The following is a 26,704-nucleotide window of genomic DNA, read 5'->3' on the forward strand; positions in this document are numbered from 1 at the left end:
CAAACTATTTGTTTGTTCAGTGGTTGTCTACGAGCTTTTCAGGATTGGTGTCATGTTTGTACTCTTGACTTTTTCAAATTTGACGTCTTAGTATTTATCTTTTTTGAATTTTATTAAAACAAAAATCTCCAATAGCGCCTATTTATCTTAGGCAACTTGTTGTATCTGGCGAGAAATATATCATACACAATTCATGGATGGTTGACTTTATATAGGGTGCAGAACCACTTGGGCACTTCCATGATTCACTTTGGCATGGGGGGATTTTTTCGACCGAATTGTCTGAAACTTTGTCATAAGAAGCGCTTCAGAACGACGCATATTGTGGCAAGATATGAGCTTTGTTGTAGCTTTCATAAAACCCCACTGCACTTTTGATTCACAGTGCCAAGAATGGGGTCCGGCCCCCTATCCAGTGATGTATACAGCAAAAGCAGTACAAACATCATAGCAAAAGATTTCCAATTGTGCCAAGGGGGCAAATGCCAGGGCCAAATCCACTGAATTTGTTGAAGTTTTGCAATTGTTACTAGAAACTCTGAATTTACCATAAAATTGACCCAAATCTACTGAATATGAACACAATAATTATATTTCCTTTGGTCCCTAAATAACTGGCCCAAGTGGATAGATTTTCTAGGTAATTTTGCTAACACAGTCAATCCATTCGCTTATAATTTATGTAATATTTGCTAGCAGTTATTACTGAAACCTATTTGAACCTGGATCCAAACTCAAAAAAAAACTCTAACTTTTTTGTTTATCGTAATGATCGACTTAACAGGGCATGTGGGGGAGTTGCAATCATCATTCATAGGCGTATAAAACATCAACTGTTTTCTTCATTTGAAACATTAGGTGTTTTTGTTGAAACACAGCTTGGTCAATATACTTTCATAGCTGCCTATTTGCCTTTTCAATGCTCTGGACAGCAAAGTAATTTGCTCCAAGCTGACTAGCGAAAATTGACTCGCAATAAGTCATTTGTTTTTGTCATTGGTGACTTCAATGCTAAACATCGTTCATGGAATAATTCACAAAGTAATTCTGACGGCAGAATTTTATTTCATGAGTGCTCTTCGGCATATTTCTCCATTCCATTCCCCTTATAGTCCCACATGTTTTTTCTCTTCTAGAAACCCATCTACGATTGATTTGGTCTTAACCGACTCTAGTCATCTTTGTAGCCAACTGATTATTCATGCTGATTTTGATTCTGATCATGTCCCTGTTACATTTCAAATATCCCATGAAGCGATTCTCAATCCTATCAGCTCCACTTTCAATTATTTACGAGCCAACTGGAATAAATATAAAACATATATTGATTCTAATCTTGATGTTAACATTTCTTTACAAACAAAATTTGATATTGACAATGCTCTTGAAACTTCAAAAAATTCTATTGTTGAAGCCAGGAGCATTGCAATTCCAAAATGTAAAATTTAAATCCGTGATTATAGACGATGATCTTAAACTCTTGATCCGTCTTAAACACGTGAGGAAAAGGCAATTTCAACACACTCGCGATACTGCTATGAAAATTATATGACAGGATTTGCAGAAAGAAATCAAGAAACGTTTTGCACAATTAAGAAACAAAAATTTTGAAAATAAGATTTCTCAATTGGACTCTGGCTCTAAGCCCTTTTATAATTTATCTAAAATTTTGGAAACAACCTCCGAAGCCAATTCCGGCATTGAAAGAGGAAAATAAACCATTACTAACTAATTGCGAAAAAGCTCAAAAACATGCTGCGCAGTTTGAAAGCGCGCACAATTTTAATTTAGGACTTACTAGTCCAATAGAAAATCAAGTCACTCAGGACTTCGAAAATATTCTCAATCAAGAGAACGTTTTCGAAAATTCCTAAGAGACTGATTTTGAAGAAGTGAGAACTATTATTAAAAAAATCAAAAATATGAAAGCTCCTGGCGATGATGGAATTGTCTACATCCTCATCAAGAAACTTCTAGAAAGTAGCTTATCATTTTTAGTTGATATATTTAACAAATGTTTTCAATTAGCATATTTTCCTGACAAATGGAAAAATGCTAAGGTTGTACCAATTTTAAAACCAGACAAAAATTCTGCAGAAGCTTCTAGCTATCGTCCAATCAGTTTGCTTTCCTCCATCAGTAAACTTTTTGAAAAGGTCATTTTGAACAGAATGATGGTCCACATCTTCGAAAATTCATTTTTTGCCAAGGAACAGTTCGCATTCCGCCATGGACATTCCATGGGACACTCGACCACTCATCAACTTTTACGTGGAACAAATTTGATCAGTTCCAACAACTCTGAAGGCTATTCTACTGGTCTTGCTCTTCTAGGCATAGAAAACGCATTCGACAGTGTTTGGCATGAAGGCCTGATCGTAAAATTTAAAAAAACTTTAATTTTCCAACATACATTGTTAGAACAATTCAAAGTTATCTGTCAAATCTTACACTTCAGGTTAATTATCAGAACTCCAGATCTGAAAGACTTCCTGTAAGAGCTGGTGTTCCTCAAGGCAGCATTTTGGGACCAATATTATACAATATTTTCACATCTGACTTACCTGAGTTACCTCAGGGATGTCAAAAATCTTTGTTTGCGTATGACACAGGCCTCTCCGCCAAAGGACGAAATTTTTACATTATTTATTTCAGTCATGATAGGATTAACAATAAAGGAAGGACATCAGACAATTTCAACACAATAAAATAAAATATTTAATCGAGTTGCTTATTGTTCCAATAACGACTGTCGTCAAGTTCATTAAACGGAAGATTTAAAAAATAATAATATAATCTTTGCTATTGTTATCCAAGTCTCGATTAATCATATAAGGTACCGCGGGGCAAGTGGGTAAATGGGGTAAGTGAAAACAATTGATATATTTCACTGAATATGTGAAATAACGTTTTGAACTCATGCGTAAACCTTTGAGGCCATTGAGAACATTACGATAGGTAAGATATTTCTGAGATTTTTCAGTCATTATTGCATAATAGAGCGAAAAATTGTAAACCTGTCAACTGTTACTCCGTAACAAGTTGGCGGCGTACAATCTTATTTTAATATTTTCAGTGGAAAAAAGTTGCGGAAAATAATTTCATGTACCAGTTCTTAGTTGTCCTCTGTGACAGTTTCAAACTGCAATAAAAAAAAAAATTAGAATTAATTCGACGTAGACCTAAAATAACTAAATTTAAACACCGTCAATTTTCTTATCAGGTTGGGCAAGTGAAAAGTTTATCATTAGAGATTGAATTTGTGTTTTCTCTTTAAGTAGCCATAAGTAAACATGGTTCGCAATTATCACAGCAAAACATAAAGTGCTGATAATTCAAGAAACACTATACTCAAGCGTTAAAAGCTATTAGAAATTGTGGAACTTCTCTAAAAGATGTTGCCAAACATTACAATATTAATATGTCTACTTCGGGCAGCCAATTAAAAGGAAGACGTTGACTGAAAAGTTGCAATATTCGAGAACACACGAATGTCTATGTAAAGCTAGTTCAAAACATAAAAATGGGATATAGGTCTGTCCACATAAAAAGATTCTAAATACGTTATTGAAGGATTCCGTTTGATTTCTCCCGAAGAGTTATCCGACGTCATATCCGACTTTCTCAAAAACAAATAACGAGCGGTGGGAATTATACAGAGCAGAAATGCAATTGCTATCCTATAATGTAAGAACTAACATTGGAAATGTTGCAGTTATAATGTTGTCGAATCATTTCAACTAACATAACTGAACAGAAGAAAATTCAAATGAAAAGAATAACATTTTCTTTGTTTACATATTACTTATGTTATTGTTCATTGGGAAGCCTTAACAAATGTTAAAGCTTATAGAAATCGTGGATATAACTGTTTGTTTTTGAATTTATTGTTCAAAATGGTAAACTTTTCACTTGCCCCACTTTTGGGGCAAGTGAAAAGTAAGGAGACATTTTTCAAAAACTTTTTCTGTATTTTTTTCTTCAATTTTTCATGAAAATCAATTTCAGCATGCTGCTTATATTTGGTGGGAGTCAAGCTAAAAAATATACATGACCTCATTTGTTTCAATTTAAAGTCTCTAGAATTTGAAGAATCTCAACTAAGCGAATTCCATTACCCACTTGCCCCACGGTACCTTATTCAACTTTTATAACAACTGGAACATATCAACTGGAACATACGACATGCATTATAAATGCATTATAAACCGATTATTTTACGCAACTTTCACGAAAAAATACGGGAATAGACAAAGTCGGGTAATATTACAAATTTTGGAGTAATCCGTCTATTTTAATCATTTCCCATTGATTTTGTACCAATGGCTTCCATCAAGAGATTTGACCCGGGCAACTGAAGCACTGGTTATAAGTCAAATTGACAGCAGCTGAACTGGGGTGTGTTATTGCCCAGATAATATTTTTTTCTTACTTTATCAACAATAGTTTTTAAAATATTTGGCCAGCTATTCATTTTAACGATAAACGACAACTATTCGTATAAATTTACTTATGTTCATATTTCACATATGTTCATACAATCTAGGATGCATTTTGAAAAGTCGTTCATGACAAACGTTTGCTTTGCTAACCTTCCCAGTAAAACTTTTGGTATTGTACATGTTTTTTAATTATGAATCGTGATTTACGACTAACCAGCCGAGTGGAAGTTTAACAACTACCGAAAAGCTAAACATTACATATAATTTGCAATTGGATTAGATGGACAAATTAATGTGAAGATTTGCAAAAAAGTTACACGTCTTCTCAGTGAGAATCGAACTCACGACTCCCCGATCGGGAGTTCGATTCTCACTGAGAAGACGTGTAACTTTTTCGCAAATCTTCACATCAATTTGTCCATCTAATCCTTTTGGTATTGTTTCTAGAAATTTACTAGACATTTGAGAAATATGTTTTGTTATGTGTTCCAAAATCGGAGTTTTATGTTCACGTGGTTTATGAGCAGCCCCATATTTGCATATGGTCCATCATTAAAAATCAATGTTTTTCAAGGCTTATTAAGTATCCCGTCATTCGTTTTGGCAGCTATGTTGACTTTGTAGCTTTCAACTTCAAAATAATAACCCAAGTAACATTTCCAGTTTTATAACAGTTCATTCAGCTAAACTATACTCATTTCAGTTGACTAAGCTGTTACTCAGCTACTAATGTTACTTGGGAAAAATACGTCGTCATAGCTAATATTGATTCAGAAAAGTATCACAATTTGCGCTTACATGCAGAAAGTATGCTGTTACTTTTTCAGCTATATCAGTGTAAAACAAAATGATTTTCATTAACCTTTCGGTCGTCGCGCGATTTTTTGTAACGCGAGTAGTCGCGCGTTGTACTTTGTACAACACTCTTGGTTTTGCGAATATCCCAGGAATCTGACCACTTAGAAAGATGACGTCTTTGGCAAAATTGTTCAGTAGCTTAAGGGCTATTATTATTATAGCCAAGAACTTCGGAATTTTGCCACTACGCGGCGCTAGTGAGCATGAAACTTTTGTTTCTCAGATCTCATGATCCTGACCACATAGAAAGATGACGTCTTCGGCAAAGTTGTTCGGTAACTCAAGGACTATCATTTTTTGAGCTAGTTGATTTAAAATATTGCCACTAGGCGGCGCTAGTGAGCATAACGCATTTGTTTCGCAAATATCTCAGGAACCTGATCACTTAGAAAGATGGTGTCTTCGGCAGAGTTGTTCAGTAGCTCAAATTCTTTCTTTCTTTAATCCTTTAAGTTCGAGATTTTGCAAAATAATGATAGTCCCTGAGCTTCTAAACAACTTAGCCGAAGATGCCTGTCTAAAAAGTCGAGATCCTGCAGTATCCGCAAAACAAAAAACTGCATGCTCACTAGCGCCGCCTGGTGGCAAAATATCCTATTTTTTTGGCTCAAATAATGATAGCCCTTGAGCTACTGAACTACTTTGTCGAAGACACTATCTTTCCAAGTGGTCAGGCTCCTGAGATATCTGCAAACAAAAGTTTCATGCTCACTAGCGCCACCTAGTGGCAAAATTTTGAATCAACTAACTCGAAAAATGATAGTCCTTAACTTACTAAACAACTTTGCCGAAGATGACATCCTTCTAAATGGTCAGGATCCTGAAATATCTGCAAAACAAAAGTAAAACTTCCATGCTCACTAGTGCCACCTAGCGGTCAAATTCCGAATTAAATGAGGTTCCATCAGATAGCGCTTCACCTCCAGAACAACTTTACTGAAGACCCCAAGTTTCTATATTATCTGGAATTTTAAGATATGACGATTTCAAACTGTGGTTTCCTCGAAGCGTACATAGCGCGTTCATTATTATGCGACTTCCATGTACATTTGTTGATTTTATCGTATTATAGAGGGCCATACTGTAAATAAAAACTGTCGAGTATTGTTCTTAAGAAGATTCTTAAGGAATACATTTTGGTTTGGTGTCGATAGATATCTTTGTTGCAAAATGATAGCATATAAATCACAACTGTTGTACAAAGTACAACAGCGCGACAGCCCGAAGGTTAATTTTTAATCGTGAGATCAACTATTCACAATCATCGATGACGCTAAGAAACAACGACCACTTCGCCTTAATCGCGATCGTCGTAAAATTTCTTCAAACAAGCCGACTGATGTACTTACTAAATTATAACATTTTAAAGTGAAGATGAATTGCAGTCTAACGTCAAGCCCTCCAGAGCACATACCTAAAGGATCAAACCACCTTTTAAGGTGAAACAGTTTTGAATTTCAATGATGTAACAAAACTTTATAGGCACAAATCTCGCGAAAGGAGCATAAAACTACAGTGCAATTTTAGACAGACTTGTACGTTCATTAGTTCAGTAGATTAGTGCCTTCGATTATACAATTAGAAAAACATAAAAAAAATATTCATTTCTGCAATTATTGGACCCATCGGTGGGCTTTGTGGTAACGGCAAAGTATATAACTGCTCTGGAATTTACTAAAAATCGCAAATGTGATTGTTACTATAAAGGTTTAGATAAATTTCCAATAACATTCAATGCAAAACAGAAGCAGAAGTTCTCTTTGTTATGTGCCATGATGGTGAATATTCCATTCAAAGTTGTAATTACCGTAACGTAAATAAAAAGGATGCCAAACAGAAAACATATAAATACACTTTCAACAGCGATGGTCCATAGTGTCTTGGCGGCTGCTACAGCTGAGAACATTTAATGACAAAGAAACCCTCGTCGACGTCGTCTGCTTGCGGTAAGTAAGTTGCTCTTTGCTTGTGATCGTAACAGATGAAAAAGTAAGCTGTATGGTACTGAAAATGCACCACGGCCGTCGATAAATTTCCACAGATGTGTGGTTGGGTTTTTAAACACTTCTCGTGCTGTTAGAACTGATCATTACACGGTAATTGATAGACAACACATCATTCGTTTGTCTTCGAATTCACACACAGTAAATATGGGTTTGTTTGTTCCTACTTGTTGCAAGGCGCGAATCTCATTGTCACTTCTTCTGCTCCTGGCGAGTGCAATTGCAGCAATGGAAGACGTCGTCGGTGGGGGCGGCGGCGGGGGCGGTGTCGGGGCCGATGAATCAAAGCGACTTCGTCTGATCCTTACGCCGTGGTTCATAGGATTGTTCTATGCCCCAAAACCAAACAGAAAAATGCGTCAGTTACGAGTTGCTGAAGGGAGACTTCTGTAATACGCAAAAGCAAAGATGGTCTGCGCGCGTCGATCTGCGTTTCGTCAGATCAATATTTTGAATTTTGGGGTAGCCGAGAGCGAAAACTGTTTACACCATGTAATCCGCACTCTGTTTAGGAGATACTGAGCCAGCAAGCTCATTTGGTCTCATTTGGCACGCGATTTCAATTTTGGCCACCACACTCTGCTGTCTGGCAGGTATCACAAAGATCTTTGCTCTGGTATTCGTGGAAAGATTTGAATTTAAAACCGAACGCCTTTCGACGACAGACAAGACACACACGAAGTACGCGATTGGGTAATTTTAGTTCGCGGATTTTAAAATAAATTTTGTTTTCTTTTTTTTCTGTTTTGATGAGAGACAAAAAACCGTTACGTTGGACGCTGATTACTTAAATTAAGAGGAAAATAACCATCATCGTTTTACAAATTTTCAAAACCAGTTTTTTTGCTTAAAATCAAAGCAATGTTCATGAAAAAATATCATTGCATTACACTTGCAACCTGTAATGCAATGATAGATTTTCATGAGGATTGCTTCAAATTTGAGCAAAAAAACTGGTTTTTGGTTGGCAATGATTGCTGATGATTGAATGATGGATTCTTGAGCCTTAATGACCACGCCAAAGCATTTGGTTACTGCGATATGGACGACTTCCTTTGTTTGATTTGAATGTCATTACACAAAATATTCTACGATCAGAAAAAGACTAATGCCATATTTCTAGTACTTCCGGCAGTAAAAAAGAACGCTTATTTTTCAAGAAGCACCTTCAGTACGGAAATTGTTTATTTTGCTGATAAATTTGAATTACGATATGAATAGATTTGTTCAGCTTAAGCTAGTAACTGTGGAAGAGTACTTAGAGCTGAAAAACAGGCTTTGTCCCATGGTCATGGTTTGTCATGGTTTTTGCCTATGTACTACTGAGGATTAGTTACTGTTATTGTTCGATACAACTTTCTCTAAAACTTTTTTTTTTCGAATCGGGCGTCACAGTACGATGGTTATTAGTTATTGACTCAAATCCAAACGCAAGCAGAAGTGTTGAATCTTAGTTAAACCCTCTAGTCTAGATCTAATAAATAGTAATAATAAACATCCAAACGCAAAGTGTTCATTAGTTCATTTATCAAGCAGATTAAAAAAATTGTCGATTCTACCATTTCCCAAGATATTTGGGAGATACTGGCTGTGTATCAGTAGACTAGACTTCCCAATAAAGCATAATTGTTCCATATTAAAAATGTAGGCATTGAGAAAACAGCGCTCAAATTTTAACATTTGTCTTCTTATTCAAATGTTTATTAATTTCTAGTACATTTCTGCATGCCATATTCATCCAGCACCACCGCACAGATAACTCATTTTTCTTATTGACGAATAACAGTTGCGTTATGTTTCGGAAAATTTGAAAATTGAATGAGCTAATTCTGACTTGCTGTCGCCTTGTTTGTTAATAAAAACCTTTTTCCTACTTTCAGAGTTGCTACGGGAAGTCCACAATATTTTTCGCACCAAATCCGCGCCAAATTAGCATCGAATGAAACTTAATCAGCGCCAAATCTGCTTGTAATTGAATAGTGAAAATAAATTTTTGATTATGCGTATAATATTGACTCTTTCAAACTTTAGCATTTTTTAATAAAAACACATAACATCAGAGACATGAGATATTAGATCGAACAGGAACCGGAAAGAGACCAAATATTAAACGAATAAGGATAATCCTAGAATCTGGCCAGAAATTTTCCTAAGGGTATTTCTAAGAATGTCCTTCGTGATTCATCTCAATATAACGTCAAGTATTATGTTTTTACGATTTTTCAAGGAATTTAATAAAACATTAGTTCAGGCATTTTCCCAGTTTACTTCATGTTTTCATCCATGTATTCTTTAACGAATTTCTTAAGGAATTCCTACAAAATATTTGTTGGAGATCCTTCAAATATTCAAGCAGTAATTTCACTCAGATTATCTTCAGAAATCACTTCAATGATTCCTCTAGGGATTTTTTGGAGATTCCACCAAAAATCTCTCGAAAAAGTCATCTGTGATTTTTTTTTCCTTAATTATCCGGTCCCCATGAAACCTGTCAATGGAACATTCCAAACAATAGTCAATGAACGAAATTATTGGAAGAATACGTGAAAACCCCTTGAACGTTTTTATGAAAGAAATTGTAAGGTTATCTCTGATAAACTCTATAGTCAAAAATAATAATAAACGATACCCTGGACAATATACTGCAGGATTTTCTTGAAATAAACCTTAGGTATGATCTCTGTAGAAAAATGTGAAGAAATAGTCGGAGAAATCACTGGCAATGACTATGTGAAAACTCTAGCAAATTTTCAATGAATCCATGGTGAATTCGATTGAGAAACTACTTAAAATCTTCGAAAGTGATTCTTGTAGGATTTTTAGAAATATATCCCAGGACAACTGGCATGGTTTTTTAACTCATTACGCGTGGTTAAGATGGTGAAATTATGAAAAAATCCACGTGCTGGGATTCGAACCCACGACTCTTGTATGCTAGATGAGTGCTTTACCACTTAAGCTTCCGAGCTACTCAGAATACCTCAGAAGGTTACAAGTTTCTAATTCAAATACAAACAGATCACGTAGACCCTTCTCATAACCCATATCCATCCATCTCATGTAGGTATACACACCCGCGCAGAACGAGTGCGATTTATATAGTGTTGAAACCCACATCATACCCACATCGCTTCCACAATAACTGTATCGGATTTTACCTGTAACGCTGGTAGATCACCTTTTCGTGGTGCGTTACGGTGTAAGATCTACCATATTGTACTCTAGTTGTGGCTGTTCTTGTACTTATAAGTTACGGTCGGAAGAGTATAAGAGAGTAACAAGCCATTAAGACCCACCTATTTGTCCTAGATGATAAGGAGGTCGAAGTGGAAAAATGGCTCAATCAGCATCTGAGGTTGGTTTCAACTCATGAGACAAGTACTTTCCGAGTTCAAGGGTTTCCCAGTAAACACACCATTGTATATGATGGTATATAAGAGTACAAAGTTGGAGGCGATATACGTACAACTTGCATGCAGCCTTATGGCGCATGTACGTATATCGCCTCCACTTTTGTACTCTTATGCGCTATCGTATACGAGTTTGTGTTCACTGGGTTATCTTTCGATATCTAGGAGGGAAACGATTTCGAATCAGTGGAGTAGCAGACCTTCTAACTTCTAAAATATGCTTCTTGTTTCAAGGAATCTAAATGTCTCATGCGATGAAACCTGTTCACAGTTTCAAAAAACGACTTGAACCTTATTACAGGGTGTCCATTCAAAATCAGTTTTCCAATTCCCGGATTTTTCCCGGATGCATAAAAATTCAATGGTAATGATATCATGATTCTTTGACTTAAAATTTTAAAGACGTTTAGCTTTGGGAGCAGTTTTTTAACCATTAAAAATCTTAATGTTGCCCATCACATGATAGATTGTCGAACATTGGAAATTGTTAGCAAAACCATTGAAGTGGCATAAACATGGGATTAAATAGAGTAGAGGATTCAACAGGTGTTTGAATCCAGTCACTTAATGGGTTTATTCTGCAGCTGCTTAGTGCTTGATTCTGTCTTTAAGTATTGAGTAGCACCGAATTATTCGAAACATTTGCAACTTAATCCTTTTTTATTTATATAGCATGTTCAAATTCGAAAAACTTGATCAGAGTTATGTATGAACTAATTAAGATGATTATTTTGAAATATTGTAGGTACAAAATGTTACGTTTCGAATTTCGAAATAGTGTTAGGAAAATATAAAAGATTTACTGGAAAATCACTCAAGATCTCCTGAGCATTTTTTTAAATAAATTATCAAAACTGAATGTTTGCTTTAATTACCTTAGAACAGTTTTTTTTATATTCAATTATTATTCCAAATTATTTATATAAAAACACATATCATTCGGGTCAGTTGAAGAAAATATTTGGCAGCTGTTCTATAAATACATTAGAAACACTGCGTTAATATAACCCTAATAGTTCCAGGAAAAAATCTTGATCTTGAGAAACTTTCCTTGAATTCAGACCTAATGAGAGATGAGCTTTGTTGACAGAAACGATATATCGCTAAAACTATTTAATTGTTTTCCTTTGAAACCAGCAAAATGACATACATCTTAAGCAGCTGGAAAAATAGAAATCCACAAACAAATTTCGCAAAAATCTTTTCAAGAATTAAACAAAAATCTGCCCAAGAATACCTAAATGATCTTGTCATGGATTCATTAACGATATCAAAACAATTTCATCAAAAATGGCTGGAATAAATGTGCAAAAACCTATACAAAATCTTTTCAAGGACCTGGTAAGGAAAAATGTATCATAGATCAAGAGGATTGATTAGTCAAACTAGTATTCCTAATAAAGCTTCACCAAATAGGAATCCTCCGAACAGGAACACTTGGTGAATCTGCCTTCGATTGCCGTAGAAAATCACCTCGATCTCCCAAGAGAATTGCGAAAATCCTTTCATCTTGCTGTGGTTTATATTACCGTTCTCTTAATCGTTTCCAATTTATTGGTATACCAATATCGAAACAAAAATCCTTTCAGCTTAGTTTTCCACCAACCGCTAGAAATCTACTTAGAATACCAAGGATCTTTTATACAATTAACTGAAATCTTTATTAACAATCCTCTGATAATTACTTTTTTAGATATTTTTCAAAAAAATTTCAAGTAACTCGTCAATTATCGCCTAGATTCCCATTAGGATTTCTGCAAAAATCTTATGCTATGCATCTTGAAAGAAAGCTATCAAGCATCACCAAGAATCTAGTCGGGAGTCCCTAAGTACACTTTCAGAAATTCTTCAAGTATTCCAATCATGTTTCATAAGATTTTATTCGAATTTGCTTCACATCTTTCCAGAAATGAGGGATTCCACGGAGGCATGCAAGCCGATTCTGATCGACCATTTCAAAAATATCTGAAACTTTGCACAGTTTTTCAGTTCCATCTAAATCGTCATTTTCCGATATCAAATCTTCAAGTTGAGTCACGACTAACTTTTCAAAATGGTTCAAAAATATTCAAAAAGCTGCACAGCAAAAACGGTTCGTTCGATTGTTAGACAACTAAAGAAACAAAGTTAGACAACTAAATAAAGATTCCAAAAAAATACACACAGTAAAAAAAAATATTTTTTTTTGCATTAAAAAACATCATTTTTGTCACAAAAACTCAAATGTCTCAAAACCCTATCGGAATACCAACGTAATTTTTTGAGGGAAAACGGTCCATTATATTAGCTATCTACCATAAAAATTTGGTGATGGTAAGCCAATAAACAAAAAAGTTATGACATTTCAAATATTTCACAAAGTTGACACTTAGTGAATTTTTTTTTTTTCATTGTTAATTTTTTTTAGGACCGCAGTTTGTTGCTGAATTTTTTGTTAAGGGTACCACATGAGGTTAACAAGTTGTTTTCATGATATTTTATTTAATTATTCATAACTATTATAGCATCTATTAGAAAGTTAGACGCGATCCAGTGTTGTGATCTAAAGTCTTGATAGTGTCATATTTTTATTGTACGTAACTGAAGAAAAATTCTCTCAATAGTGTTGAAACCTTTTGATAAAAGAAACCTATAAGAAATCTAATATTGAAGACAAAAGCTACAAAAAAAGTTTTCTATACAGGTATACGACTAGTTTACCTGCAAAAAGTTTACCTCGTAGAGAACAAGGCGGGTCTATACCCAGGTGATCTAGTATACGTAAAGCAGGTCGGTTTTCTCGGCGCTGGTTTTCTCCACAAAGTTAAAATCTGATTACACTTGGGTACAGACCCGCCTTGGTAGAGAATAGACTTTGTTAATCATATTTGGGAGAAAGCGAGTAACTTCAACAACATCAAAAACATGATAGGTACATACCATGAACATACTCACGAAAAAGCTAAAAATATACTACCACTATGGTTATAAAAGATTTGATTGTAAAATTTTTCTTCAGTCAAGCAAACGACACCAAACTAGTCAATAAAAACTTAAAAGTGATTTTGTTTATTAAAATCTAACGAGCAACATGAGTAGTCGCTTTCTCAACTGTTGCAGGCCGTTTGCAGAAAAAAAGTGTTCGAAAGAGCTACGAAATCTCACCGAAAGCACCATAGATAAACTGAAAACGGCTGGTTATGCTCCAATGTCTACATTGAATACAAATTTACGCATTTGTACGTCCTGCCGTTTGAACGTTGACAAACGGGCAATCTGTACATCATCGGTGGATCAGGTTGCAGGAAGTTCGAAAACAACAACAACTGAGGAATTACTAGATGCACCGACAACAACTGAGGAGTTACCAGAAGTACCAAGTGCAGATAGTCTTGCCACGGTACCATCAGCGACATCTGTTTCAACAAATCAAACAGAAGATGAGTGCATCCAGAAGGTCAACATCGAACGCTTCAACGAAGGGATAGCTGGAATAAAAGTGACTCCGATTAAATGGACGAAGATGGGTTACGTCAATTATCCCGAGAAAAAATACCGTGAAATCAACGAAGCTGTACGAAGAAATCTTTTCAAATTAGGACCTGAGGATGTGGAAAATACAGACTACGATGAGATAATTATGAATATGAAGGAAAGGTTCTCGAATCTAGCCACGACAAGGAAAGAAAAATTATTGATTTTGTCGATGCTGCCAAGCTCGTGGTCTATTCAAGACGCCATTGATGAGTTCAAAACCAATAGAAATACAGCAAAAGAGGCAAAACAATTCAAAAATAACTGTCTTGCAACCAAAAATGCTAGGTCGAGTACTTCATTAACAGATGAGACAAAAGAAAAAATAATTCAATATTTTGAAGACGATGAAGTAAGAAGAGCAGAGCTATGCCTGGCCAAAAAGATTATGTATCTGTAAAAAAGATGGAAAGCGTCAAGCAATCCAAAAACGATTAATGATGACTACTTTGAAAGAAGCGTATACACGCTTCAAGGAAATTAACGAAAATATTAAGGTAGGTTTTTCCTCATTTGCAAGCCTTCGTCCAAGGCAATGCAAGCTTCTATCCAATTCAGGAACACATAATGTTTGTGTGTGCACAACACACGAAAATATTAACCTAATCTTACATAGTTTGAAAAGAATCAATTTATCAAAGGATATTAAAATGTTAACTGGTTGTCCAGATTCTTCATCATTGGAAAATACTTTATTCGCTGAGTTTGAAGAAAATTATATTGATCAGTTATCATTTGAGCAATGGGTGACCACGGATAGGTGTGACCTAGAAACTATTGTAAAACCTGTAGATGAGTTTGTGTCATTTTTTTGCTTGAAATTAGAAAGTTTAATTCCTCACGACTTTATTAAAACAGAGCCATCCCGCTTTTTAAAAAATACGAAAAATACATTACAAGATGGTGAATTTTTAGTCATTTGTGATTTTTTCTGAAAACTATAGCTTTGTATTGCAAGATGAAGTGCAGTCCCATCACTGGAACGTACAACAAGCTACAATTCATCCATTCGTTATTTATTTCAATGGAAGTACGCAAATTGAACATTTTAGACACGACTCAGTATCTGTAAATTTGTTCATTGTCAAAATGAAATGAAACTTTTTACGCATTGATAAGGATAAAGAAATCAGAAAGATATATTTCATGTCAGCATCGCAGTACAAAAACCGTAAGAATTTTTCGAGCCTATGTCAATTTAAATCAAAGTACGGAATTGATGCAGAATGGCATTTCTTTGCTACGTCACATGGCAAAGGTCCTTGTGATGCTATTAGAGGAACCATAAAGCGCATGGCCACAAGAGCAAGTTTAGCCAAAGAACGTGAGCATCCAATTAAAACTGCAAAAGAACTATTTGATTGGGCGAATCGCAGAAAAGAAGAAGATTTAACAAAATTATCATTTTGTTTTACTACTACTGAAGAGTACGAATTAACGGCATCAGAGCTCAGCAAGCAATATAATAACGCGAAAACGATCCAAGGAACCCAAAAATTTCACTGTTTCATTCCATTGTCAGAAAATAAAATTAAAGCAAAACTATACTCGAACTGTACTGAATCATTAAAGTGATTAAAGTGATCGATATTGTAAAAAAATTGAATAACAATAAATAAATAAATAAGTATTAATAAAATGTTTTCATGATCTCATAACGCATACCCAAATCCAAAACTTTTAAAGTTTATATATAACATTTAGAAACTCAACGATCATACTCTAAAAAAAAATATCCTGGTAAAAAAAAAAATTTATTTTCGTGTAATCTGTTAATTCATTTTAATTTATACATATATACATATACATATACATATAATATTTATACATATACAAAATATTTATACATATAATATACATAATACTAATGAATACATGAAAACGACTTGTTTAATTCACGCAAGGCCCTTAACAATAAAATCAGCAACAAACTTCGGTTCCCGTAATAATTTACACCGAAAAAAAAATTTTTTTTTTCTACTAAATGTGAAAATTGTGACATGTTTGAAATGTCATGTCACTTTTTTGTTTATTGGTTTACCATCACCAAATTTTTATGGTAGATAGCTAATATAATGGACCGTTTTCCCTCAAAAAATTACGTTGGTATTCCGATAGGGTTTTGAGATATTTGAGTTTTTGTGTCAAAAATTATGTTTTAATGCAAAAAAAATTTTTTTTACTGTGTGTATTTTTTTTTTTGAATCTTTATTTAGTTGTCTAACTCTGTTTCTTTAGTTGTCTAACAATCGAACGAACCGTTTTTGCTGTGCAGCTTTTTGAATATTTTTGAACCATTTTCACATACACCCTTTTGAAAAGTTAGTCGTGACTCAACTTGAAGATTTGATATCGGAAAATGACGATTTAGATGGAACTGGAAAACTGTGCAAAGTTTCAGCTCAATAGAAAAAATGAATTAAAAAATTTACCAAATTTTGGTGCTGTTGCTTGGAATCACTCAAATATGCAAAGCATCTCATAAGAAATCTGTATAAATTTTAAGAAAATAAAATGCACTGAATATCTTTGCATCAAACCAGTGATTTTGAAGGATAAAAAATACTAGAAACCATTAACTATTTCTTTAACATCTCATCAACAGTTAGTAATAATGCGAAGTTCGAGATATCAGACAGTCATCCACACAAACTTTTTGTGTTTCGTCCAAAGTAATTGAAATTTAAACTAGCCGGTATTCTATTCGAAAAACATGTTTTCCCGGTGTGTTCTACAATTTCCCGGGTATTTCCCGTATTTTTCCCGGTCATTTGGAATTCCCGGGTTTTTGCCGCTTTTCCCGGATTTCCCGGATGGATGGACACTAGACAGTTTCACAAAAATAAAAATTTCTGGGATTCAACCAGTCACCCCCAAGTCCTAGTTGCAATACTAAAACAAACTACCAGACAAATTTTCATCCAATTTGGAGAAGATTAGGAGGTGCCTCAAGTCGAATTTGTGTTTTTTGGCTATTTTTTGCATTCAAAAAATTCTAACAAGAATTTGGAAAAATGAAAATCAGAATGAATACCACTAGTTGAACGTATTATTAGTACTTTACAACTTTTGAGAACACTGTATGCCGATTAGAGATGGTTTTGACCTCATAAAATTGATTTCTGTTCATTTAAGTACCTGTAAAACATACATTTCTCTACAGTTTTTGTTCTACGAGATTCTAAAACTCATGCCTAATCATAAAAGTTCAATCGTAGTATCATTCCTTTGTCATTTCTGAACATTATTGTAGTACATCATTTTTGTATCCGAATTACAGATAAATTGTAAAAAATCGTCGGAAATACGACATTCCTCATTCCCCTGCATTTAGAGCTGCTGCCAAATGGCGCAATGGCTGACATGTTTAAAAATTGAACATAGTAGCTTTGCTTTTTCAATGATGGATGATGATTGAAGAAAACATCTAGCAAATGTCATCAACGCAGTCGTATTTCAAACAACATTCGCATTTGATGCCAAGCATTTACATATGTGATATAGCCCCGAGGTCAAGCTTCTCGACTACTGATCTTGAGGATCAGAGTTTGATCACGCGAGTTCATTTAGAGTGTTCTTTTTTTTTCAATTTACCAAATGACTTGAGGCCAACAAATTTCATCACGATTCATTGTTCAAAAGTGTATCTTGTGGCTGAGTCTTAATCAATAGAACTCACAAAAATCTCCCACTCCTAAGTGAATGAAGAGAAATGCTCAGGTAGTGATTTGCGCCTTTAGTCCTTTTTCTATGCTGCATATAATAAACATTGGTTTCACTCGAAAAAAAGAATCAAACTCTGATCCTCAAGATCGGTAGTCGAGAAGCTTGACCTCGGGGCTATATCACATATGTAATTGCTTGGCATCAAATGCGAATGTTGTTTGAAATACGACTGCGTTGATGACATTTGCTAGATGTTTTCTTCAATCATCATCCATCATTGAAAAAGCAAAGCTACTATGTTCAATTTTTAAACATGTCAGCCATTGCGCCATTTGGCAGCAGCTCTAAATGCAGAGGAATGTGGAATGTCGTATTTCCGACGATTTTTTACAATTTATCTGTAATTCGGATACAAAAATGATGTACTACAATAATGTTCAGAAATGACAAAGGAATGATACTACGATTGAGCTTTTATGATTAGGCATGAGGTTAAGAATCTCGTAGAACAAAAACTGTAGAGAAATGTATGTTTTACAGGTACTTAAATGAACAGAAATCAATTTTATGAGGTCAAAACCATCTCTTATCGGCATACAGTGTTCTCAAAAGTAGTAAAGTACTAATAATACGTTCAACCAGTGGTATTTATTTTGGACTTCATTTTTCCAAATTCTCGGTAGAATTTTTTGAATGTAAAAAATAGCCAAAAAACACAATTTCGACTTGAGGCACCTCCTAATCTTCTCCAAATTGGATGAAAATTTGTCTGGTAGTTTGTTTTAGTATTGCAACTAGGACTTGGGGGTGACTGGTTGAATCCCAGAAATTTTTATTTTTGTGAAACTGTCTAATGGACACCCTGTTATTAATAGAAACAATAATTTGATACGCTTGAGTACCGATGCATGGTCAAAATCAGTATCATTCAACCAGCTTAGTGGCCGAACTTGATTAAGGGGCGCGCTTTTGAGAATTTAATGGTGATAAACTGTTTTCTCCAAAAGGTATAAATAGCGGTATCTTTTTCTAAAGAGACTCTATGCAAAATGATAAAAAATGATATTTGTATAAAAAACGACTACTTCATTATTTCTCAATAGTAATGGAGTAGAACGACATGCACTAAACAAAGGACACGGGTATACCATAAAAGATCAAACAAAACTGGTCGCAGTGGTTCATCCCGAACAGAAACAGAAAACTGTATCGGATTGTAGAAGTATATAAATGAGGGAAGACCATCAATGTGTTTTTAGCATTCAAGTGACGACATGGTTACTAGTATGGGACAAAATTTAGATTATCGCTCCAGTCCACTCTTTGGATTGCATTTAGGTCCCATAATAACTGTGTAAAATTTCAGTTCGATCGGTGACACTATATTTACGCGCCAGACGTTCAAAGTTTGTATGGGATTTACTTTGGGAAAACTTACTTTTGCAAAGAAAAATCGCCAGAGGTCGCCCATTGATCTCTATAAAATCCTGAACACAGACATCGATAGGTATTTATTTATTATTTATTTATTATCGTCAATCAAAGTAGATTACATGTTAACACTTAAATCTATATACTGCTATATCTTACAGAGTTAAAGTATATTCTTAGGTTACTACGCGACATTGTTAAGTCTATTGTTTCGCAATGTTGATTATATAAACTCATCATTCGGTTTAGAGGAGAAAATTTTGCATAATTAGTACGACGGTGATTAATAAAAAACAAGTTACGATTCCTCAATTGCCGGGAAGGAGTATAAAAATTTAAACTGTTTAATAGGTTAGGAGAATCAATACGATGCGAAACAATATCGTTCACGAATGAAACCATAGCGAATTCGCGGCGCTTTTTCAATGTCTGAATATCAATGAGCATGCATCTTGATTCATAAGATGGAAGAGGGAAGGATGTCCAGCCCAATTTACGAAGAGCATATAACAGAAATTGCTTTTGAACTGATTCAAGACGTTCTTCATGCGTCTTCATAAAAGGAGACCATACAATACTACAATACTCTAATATAGACCTCACGTAAGCGACGTACAAAGTTTTAATAGTGTATGGATCAGTAAAGTTAGAACCAAAGCGTTTGATAAAACCAAGCATATTTGTTGCTTTATGTATAATGGTGTTGTAATGATCGATAAAAGTGAGTTTTGAGTCTAAAAATACGCCTAAATCTCTGACCCTATCGCATTTTTCAACGATTTGATTTCCTAAAACTACAGTTGTTTCTTCTGTGTTTCGCTTTCTGCTAAAAGTAATTAAATTACATTTTTTAACATTTAACTGAAGTAGGCTTTTACTACACCATTCATCAAAAATAGATATTTCATACGATTTCTATTTCTACGATGAAGAATATTGCCGAAGACCGCGAAACAATCCGACACTTGTGAAAACACTTATTCAATGAAAACCTATTAGCAAGGCTTCAACGTCGCCGCGTAAAGAAATAACAATAATAACAAAATTGGGCAAAATTTCTAAATAGTATTTGTTCAATAACTTTTTTCACAAGCATCGGATTGCTTTGCGGTCTTCGACAATGTTGTTTATCCTATCGAGATATGTATTCAGGATTTTTATAGAGATCAATGGACGACAATGGCGATTTTTCTTTGCAAAAGTATGTTTTCCCATAGTAAATACCATACAAATTTTGAACGGCTAGCGCGTAAAGCTAAGTATGCAGTTCAGCTCAAGAAAAGTAAAAATTTGTGCGCAAGAAATGCTCAAGAAATTTTCTACAGTGATCTATATTTGAATTGACATTTCTTTTCAACTGCGTACTGCGATAAAAAAATGCTTTTCTTGAGCATTTATTGCAAGAAATTTCCCACGCATCGAGATAGGCGATTACTTTTCTGTTGAAGTGCACACTTCTCATAAATATAGTTTCACCGATCGAGCTGAAATTTTGCACAGTTGTTATAGAGCTTAGTGACATTTGAACACACGAACACTTGCATACGCTTATCATACACAGTTTGTTTTTGTTTTCCTCAACGAAACTTGCACACACTTTCCAGACTCATCAAAATGCATATGGAAATATTACCCAATTTGAAATATTTACACCCAGCTTCTGGGTGTTTTCCGAGACAGAGTGCATATTGTTTTCCTCTAAGGTTCACAACCACATCTACACTAGAGCGCCCATACCATTGAGCGTGAAAACCACTATGGGACCTAAATGCAATCCGAAAAGTGGACTGGAGCGAAAATCTATTTTTTTTCATATAACCGTGTCCCAGGCTAATGGTTACTACAGAGGGGTAGTACATTTTCATATACATTGAGTTTTACGGTGTTCAGCTGGGTTTCAAACCTACGAATCTTGTAAACGAGCGCTTTACCAACTGAGCTACCGACCCAAGTAACACAGTTTGTCATAAATAAGGTCAAAATGCACCTTTAATACATCGCCGCTGTTTTGGTTCGAATGTACAACACTAAATTTCATACATCTTTATAACTGAAAAAGCGCACAAATTGAATGTTTTAAAACATCATTCATAGTTCAATCAGATGTTCTACAATACCTATTTCATACTTCTCATAGCATTCTGATTTGTTATATCTAAGTTATATCACAATCATTATGACCAATAAGTTATAATTAAGTTATCAAGACGTAATTTGTCGTGTTTGAATACAAGTGCAAATTGTGTATTGCTTGAAATGTTTTGACAGCTCAGAAAAGTAAAAACAAAATTTATATATAACAAATAATCATTGACTTCAAGTGGTTCAACAAACGGAATGAAAAACGAATATCTTGCTGCAGGAAATTTAGCTACGATTTTTTATAAGTTTACGAGTTTCAAAATATAATTCAACGATTGTGCATGTATGGTGTACTGTTTTGTAGGTGCCGCGTAAGATTTTCGGTGAAACTGAGTGTTGTACTCCGTGTTTAATGATGCGCTATTTATTAGATGCGCAATTGTAACTTGCGTTCCACGAAATTTATCAGATTGTGAGAAATTTTAATCTGAAGGAACAAGCGAGAAACATGGTGGATGCAATCAAATGCGTACATGGCAGGTAAAAAATCTTTGTAATAGTTATTCGTTTAGGTACCTACGATAATTCAATTGGTTGGTATGTTTTGAATCAAGAAATCATAAAATTCAATACTAATCAAACTTGTTAACTGGGCTACACACATTCTTGACCTGCCGTGCTGAAAATCGTAATTCAGCTACATGTCAGTCGCTTGAAATGAAAGTTCAACATTTATTGATTTTTATGACCGGTGCTGTAACATGACATTGCTTTGGAAGGGATAGCAAACACGGGTGTTGGAAGCAATTTTGCGTTTGAATTAAGTTTTAAATGCATATTAAGTACGTGTTTAAAACAACAAATATAAATGCTGTCAATATCGTCAATGAGATGAAATGCTCGTTCACAATGAAAAAAACACATCTGGTGAATTATCATTTGCGCACAATTTTCGTGTAGGTATGTTTTAGATCATTTTATCTCCGCTTGCAATAATAACCATTTTGCTTAATTGTTCGCTAGGGATTTTGTTTCACTACATCGATTACGCTGCATCCATCTTCGAAGATAAATTGAGATTACAAAGAGACAAATGCTAAATATGTTTTTCAATTGACAGAAGAAAGCATAATTATAACATCTCTATCAAAACAATCAAACAGATATGTTCGGAATATGTATTCAAAAGCAACTTTATAACTTCATTTACATCGACTGAAGTTTAGTTATTGGGACTGCTTTAATTAAGTAATATATGCATTTATCAATCAGGAGTATAACACAAATGCGGTTTCTGTGTTTGCCCCCAAGTAACACAGTTTGTCATAAATAAGGTCAAAATGCACCTTTAATACATCGCCGCTGTTTTGGTTCGAATGTACAACACTAAATTTCATACATCTTTATAACTGAAAAAGCGCACAAATTGAATGTTTTAAAACATCATTCATAGTTCAATCAGATGTTCTACAATACCTATTTCATACTTCTCATAGCATTCTGATTTGTTATATCTAAGTTATATCACAATCATTATGACCAATAAGTTATAATTAAGTTATCAAGACGTAATTTGTCGTGTTTGAATACAAGTGCAAATTGTGTATTGCTTGAAATGTTTTGACAGCTCAGAAAAGTAAAAACAAAATTTATATATAACAAATAATCATTGACTTCAAGTGGTTCAACAAACGGAATGAAAAACGAATATCTTGCTGCAGGAAATTTAGCTACGATTTTTTATAAGTTTACGAGTTTCAAAATATAATTCAACGATTGTGCATGTATGGTGTACTGTTTTGTAGGTGCCGCGTAAGATTTTCGGTGAAACTGAGTGTTGTGCTCCGTGTTTAATGATGCGCTATTTATTAGATGCGCAATTGTAACTTGCGTTCCACGAAATTTATCAGATTGTGAGAAATTTTAATCTGAAGGAACAAGCGAGAAACATGGTGGATGCAATCAAATGCGTACATGGCAGGTAAAAAATCTTTGTAATAGTTATTCGTTTAGGTACCTACGATAATTCAATTGGTTGGTATGTTTTGAATCAAGAAATCATAAAATTCAATACTAATCAAACTTGTTAACTGGGCTACACACATTCTTGACCTGCCGTGCTGAAAATCGTAATTCAGCTACATGTCAGTCGCTTGAAATGAAAGTTCAACATTTATTGATTTTTATGACCGGTGCTGTAACATGACATTGCTTTGGAAGGGATAGCAAACACGGGTGTTGGAAGCAATTTTGCGTTTGAATTAAGTTTTAAATGCATATTAAGTACGTGTTTAAAACAACAAATATAAATGCTGTCAATATCGTCAATGAGATGAAATGCTCGTTCACAATGAAAAAAACACATCTGGTGAATTATCATTTGCGCACAATTTTCGTGTAGGTATGTTTTAGATCATTTTATCTCCGCTTGCAATAATAACCATTTTGCTTAATTGTTCGCTAGGGATTTTGTTTCACTACATCGATTACGCTGCATCCATCTTCGAAGATAAATTGAGATTACAAAGAGACAAATGCTAAATATGTTTTTCAATTGACAGAAGAAAGCATAATTATAACATCTCTATCAAAACAATCAAACAGATATGTTCGGAATATGTATTCAAAAGCAACTTTATAACTTCATTTACATCGACTGAAGTTTAGTTATTGGGACTGCTTTAATTAAGTAATATATGCATTTATCAATCAGGAGTATAACACAAATGCGGTTTCTGTGTTTGCCGAATAGATATGTTTTTCTAAAACATCACCAGAACTGTCTTTAAACAGAAGATGTATTGAATTTCATCTTTAACACCTAAATATAGCATCATTTTCAAATAACTGACCGGGAAGATGTTTTCTGTGTTACTTGGGCCGAATAGATATGTTTTTCTAAAACATCACCAGAACTGTCTTTAAACAGAAGATGTATTGAATTTCATCTTTAACACCTAAATATAGCATCATTTTCAAATAACTGACCGGGAAGATGTTTTCTGTGTTACTTGGGGAGCCACATGGTGACCGAAGATTTTCTGGAATAACAATTGAAGAAATCACTATAAGAAAATTTTTCGTAGCTATTCCTAGGGGTATTTTCAGAACAATCCCTGTTGAAACTACTGGTGGCACAAGAATTTAAAAATTGTTTCGCTGGAGGATTCTGGAAAACTTCTGAAGTGTATTGAAATCATAAGAGAAATATTTTAGGATACATGCAAGAATTTCTAGTGGAATCATTGGATATGTCCCTGAATGTATTTTTGAAGGATTCTCTGGTAGAATCATTGGATTCGTTCCTAGTTTTTTTTTCGAGGAATTTTTAAGGACCTGTGGACCATACGCGTGGAATGTCTAGAAAGCATTTACACCAGGATTCACTGGTTCTCACACATTTTTTTACAGAATTTCATCTAGATTACTCAAAGCAGAATGGACATTAAAATCTCTTCGAGTTTCTGTTTATGACGTTTTGAGAAATTATTCAAAAGAAATCTGTAAATGTAACAGTATCTTCGAACTAGAGGTGTACCGAATGGCACTATTCGGCCGAATAGTTGAAATATTATTATTCGGCCAAACGAATATTCGGCCGAACATTCGGCCGAATAATGACTTAATATTCGGTCAAATAAAACCTAAATATTCGGCCGAATAACACCCGTACGTGAGTCCAATTTCTTAAAAACTATATTTTTAATTCTGGGTCAATATAAAGAAGACAGTTTTTAAGTAGGGAAAGCTGAAGAATAAAACAAAGTATAAATGGAAATGAATGATCGTCTTCTTGAGCTATTGAAACCGTTTGCAGAAATCATAAGTTCTGAGGATTTCTGTGTTTCTGAAGCTAGGAAGCTGTATCCTATTGCTGTTTTTTGTTTAAGAAATTTGGTTTACTATTCATCCGACTTTTGGAAGTGTTTCATAAAAATTGAGGCAAATAGACCGCAGACCCATGACTCGCATGTGCTCTTGAAAATGTCGGATTTAGCTTTGATGCATCTATACCTTAAAAACAAATGTTCAAACGCTTCTAACTAGCCAAGCGGTACGTTACAGCTCCTGCAAGATGAGATACAATTTGATTTGACGAAAATGGTAACGCCATAGAACAGAGAAATTCTCACTTTTTCAATATTTGGCATCAAAATTTATTCAAGGTGTCCATAAAAAGAAAAAATCGGTCATCACTTGAATAAATTATTGATTTTTTTAAATTTTCCTTACATAAACATAATATTTATTCTACAGTTTAGTTTATTTTGTTATTATTCGGACACTATTCGGCCTATTCGGCCGAATAATGGATTTCATTATTCGGCAGAACGAATATTCGGCAAAATAAAAAAAATCGAGATATTCGGCCCGAATATTCGGCCGGCCGAATATTCGGTACATCTCTACTCCGAACTTCAACAAAAATTTCGTTAATAACTCTGGACGCAGTAAAGATGGAGAAACTGTCGTTCGCTAAACATAGTTTTTTTTTTTATTATTTATGCAAGGTAGCCAAAGTTGGTCGATCTGCGCCAATTATTGCAATGGCATCCAGTGCTTGAAAAAAAAACCCTCTTTAACATTTCTCCTGGCGAATGTATGATTGTGGTACTTGAAACTTGAAGAAACTCATCGTAGTAGCAGTTGATCTACATTAAGAAAGCTTACATCGTAGTAGCTGTTGATTTGTTCTGACAACCTAAAAAAGCTCAGTTCAATTGGAAAATGTTAATTCCTCAATAAACCTTCCTAGAAGCTAGACATAGCTTTAAAACTAAAACCGCGAAACTCGCGAAATCCACGTAGTCATAACAACTTTGTACATTTTTATCACAATTGAAGTTGTCCGGCCAACACCAATTTCGATTTTTCAATACAGATTTTCAAAGTTTAACCCCACATTTATTCGTCAATATTAATCAGCTTGAAACTATTAACTTGAACACAATTTACGTTTTGCATTTGCTTTTTGATGTGGCCATTTTGACACCCACCCGCCCCGTTGTAACGCTTTTTGTATGAATATTTCATGAATTTTGCATGAACTGTAACATCTCAATACAATTATGGACATCCACCCACCCCCTCAGCGTTAAAACAATTGTGGATGGGCCCTACGAAAATTGCTGGACGTTCTAAACAGAAATCGCTATAGGAGTTCCTGAAGGTCTTTCATGGAATCACTTCAGGAATTCCTTATAAATCCTTATAAATAAAAGAGGAACCTCTGGAATCTTTATCTGGATAAAAATCTGGATCTAGGATCAGTAAAAATATCTACACTCCCGTGCAAAAG

The 26,704-nt window shown here is 34.5% G+C and overlaps 1 protein-coding gene across 1 annotated transcript in view; it reads right to left on the minus strand.

Moving 5' to 3' along the window:
• The window catches only part of LOC5577342 (E3 ubiquitin-protein ligase KCMF1), a 71,397-nt gene that overhangs the window by 16,895 nt on the left and 27,798 nt on the right, over positions 1-26,704 (minus strand). The gene's annotated exons all lie outside the window — the stretch shown is intronic.

This window comes from Aedes aegypti, chromosome 3 (assembly GCF_002204515.2).
Source record: "Aedes aegypti strain LVP_AGWG chromosome 3, AaegL5.0 Primary Assembly, whole genome shotgun sequence".
Taxonomy (NCBI): domain Eukaryota; kingdom Metazoa; phylum Arthropoda; class Insecta; order Diptera; family Culicidae; genus Aedes; species Aedes aegypti.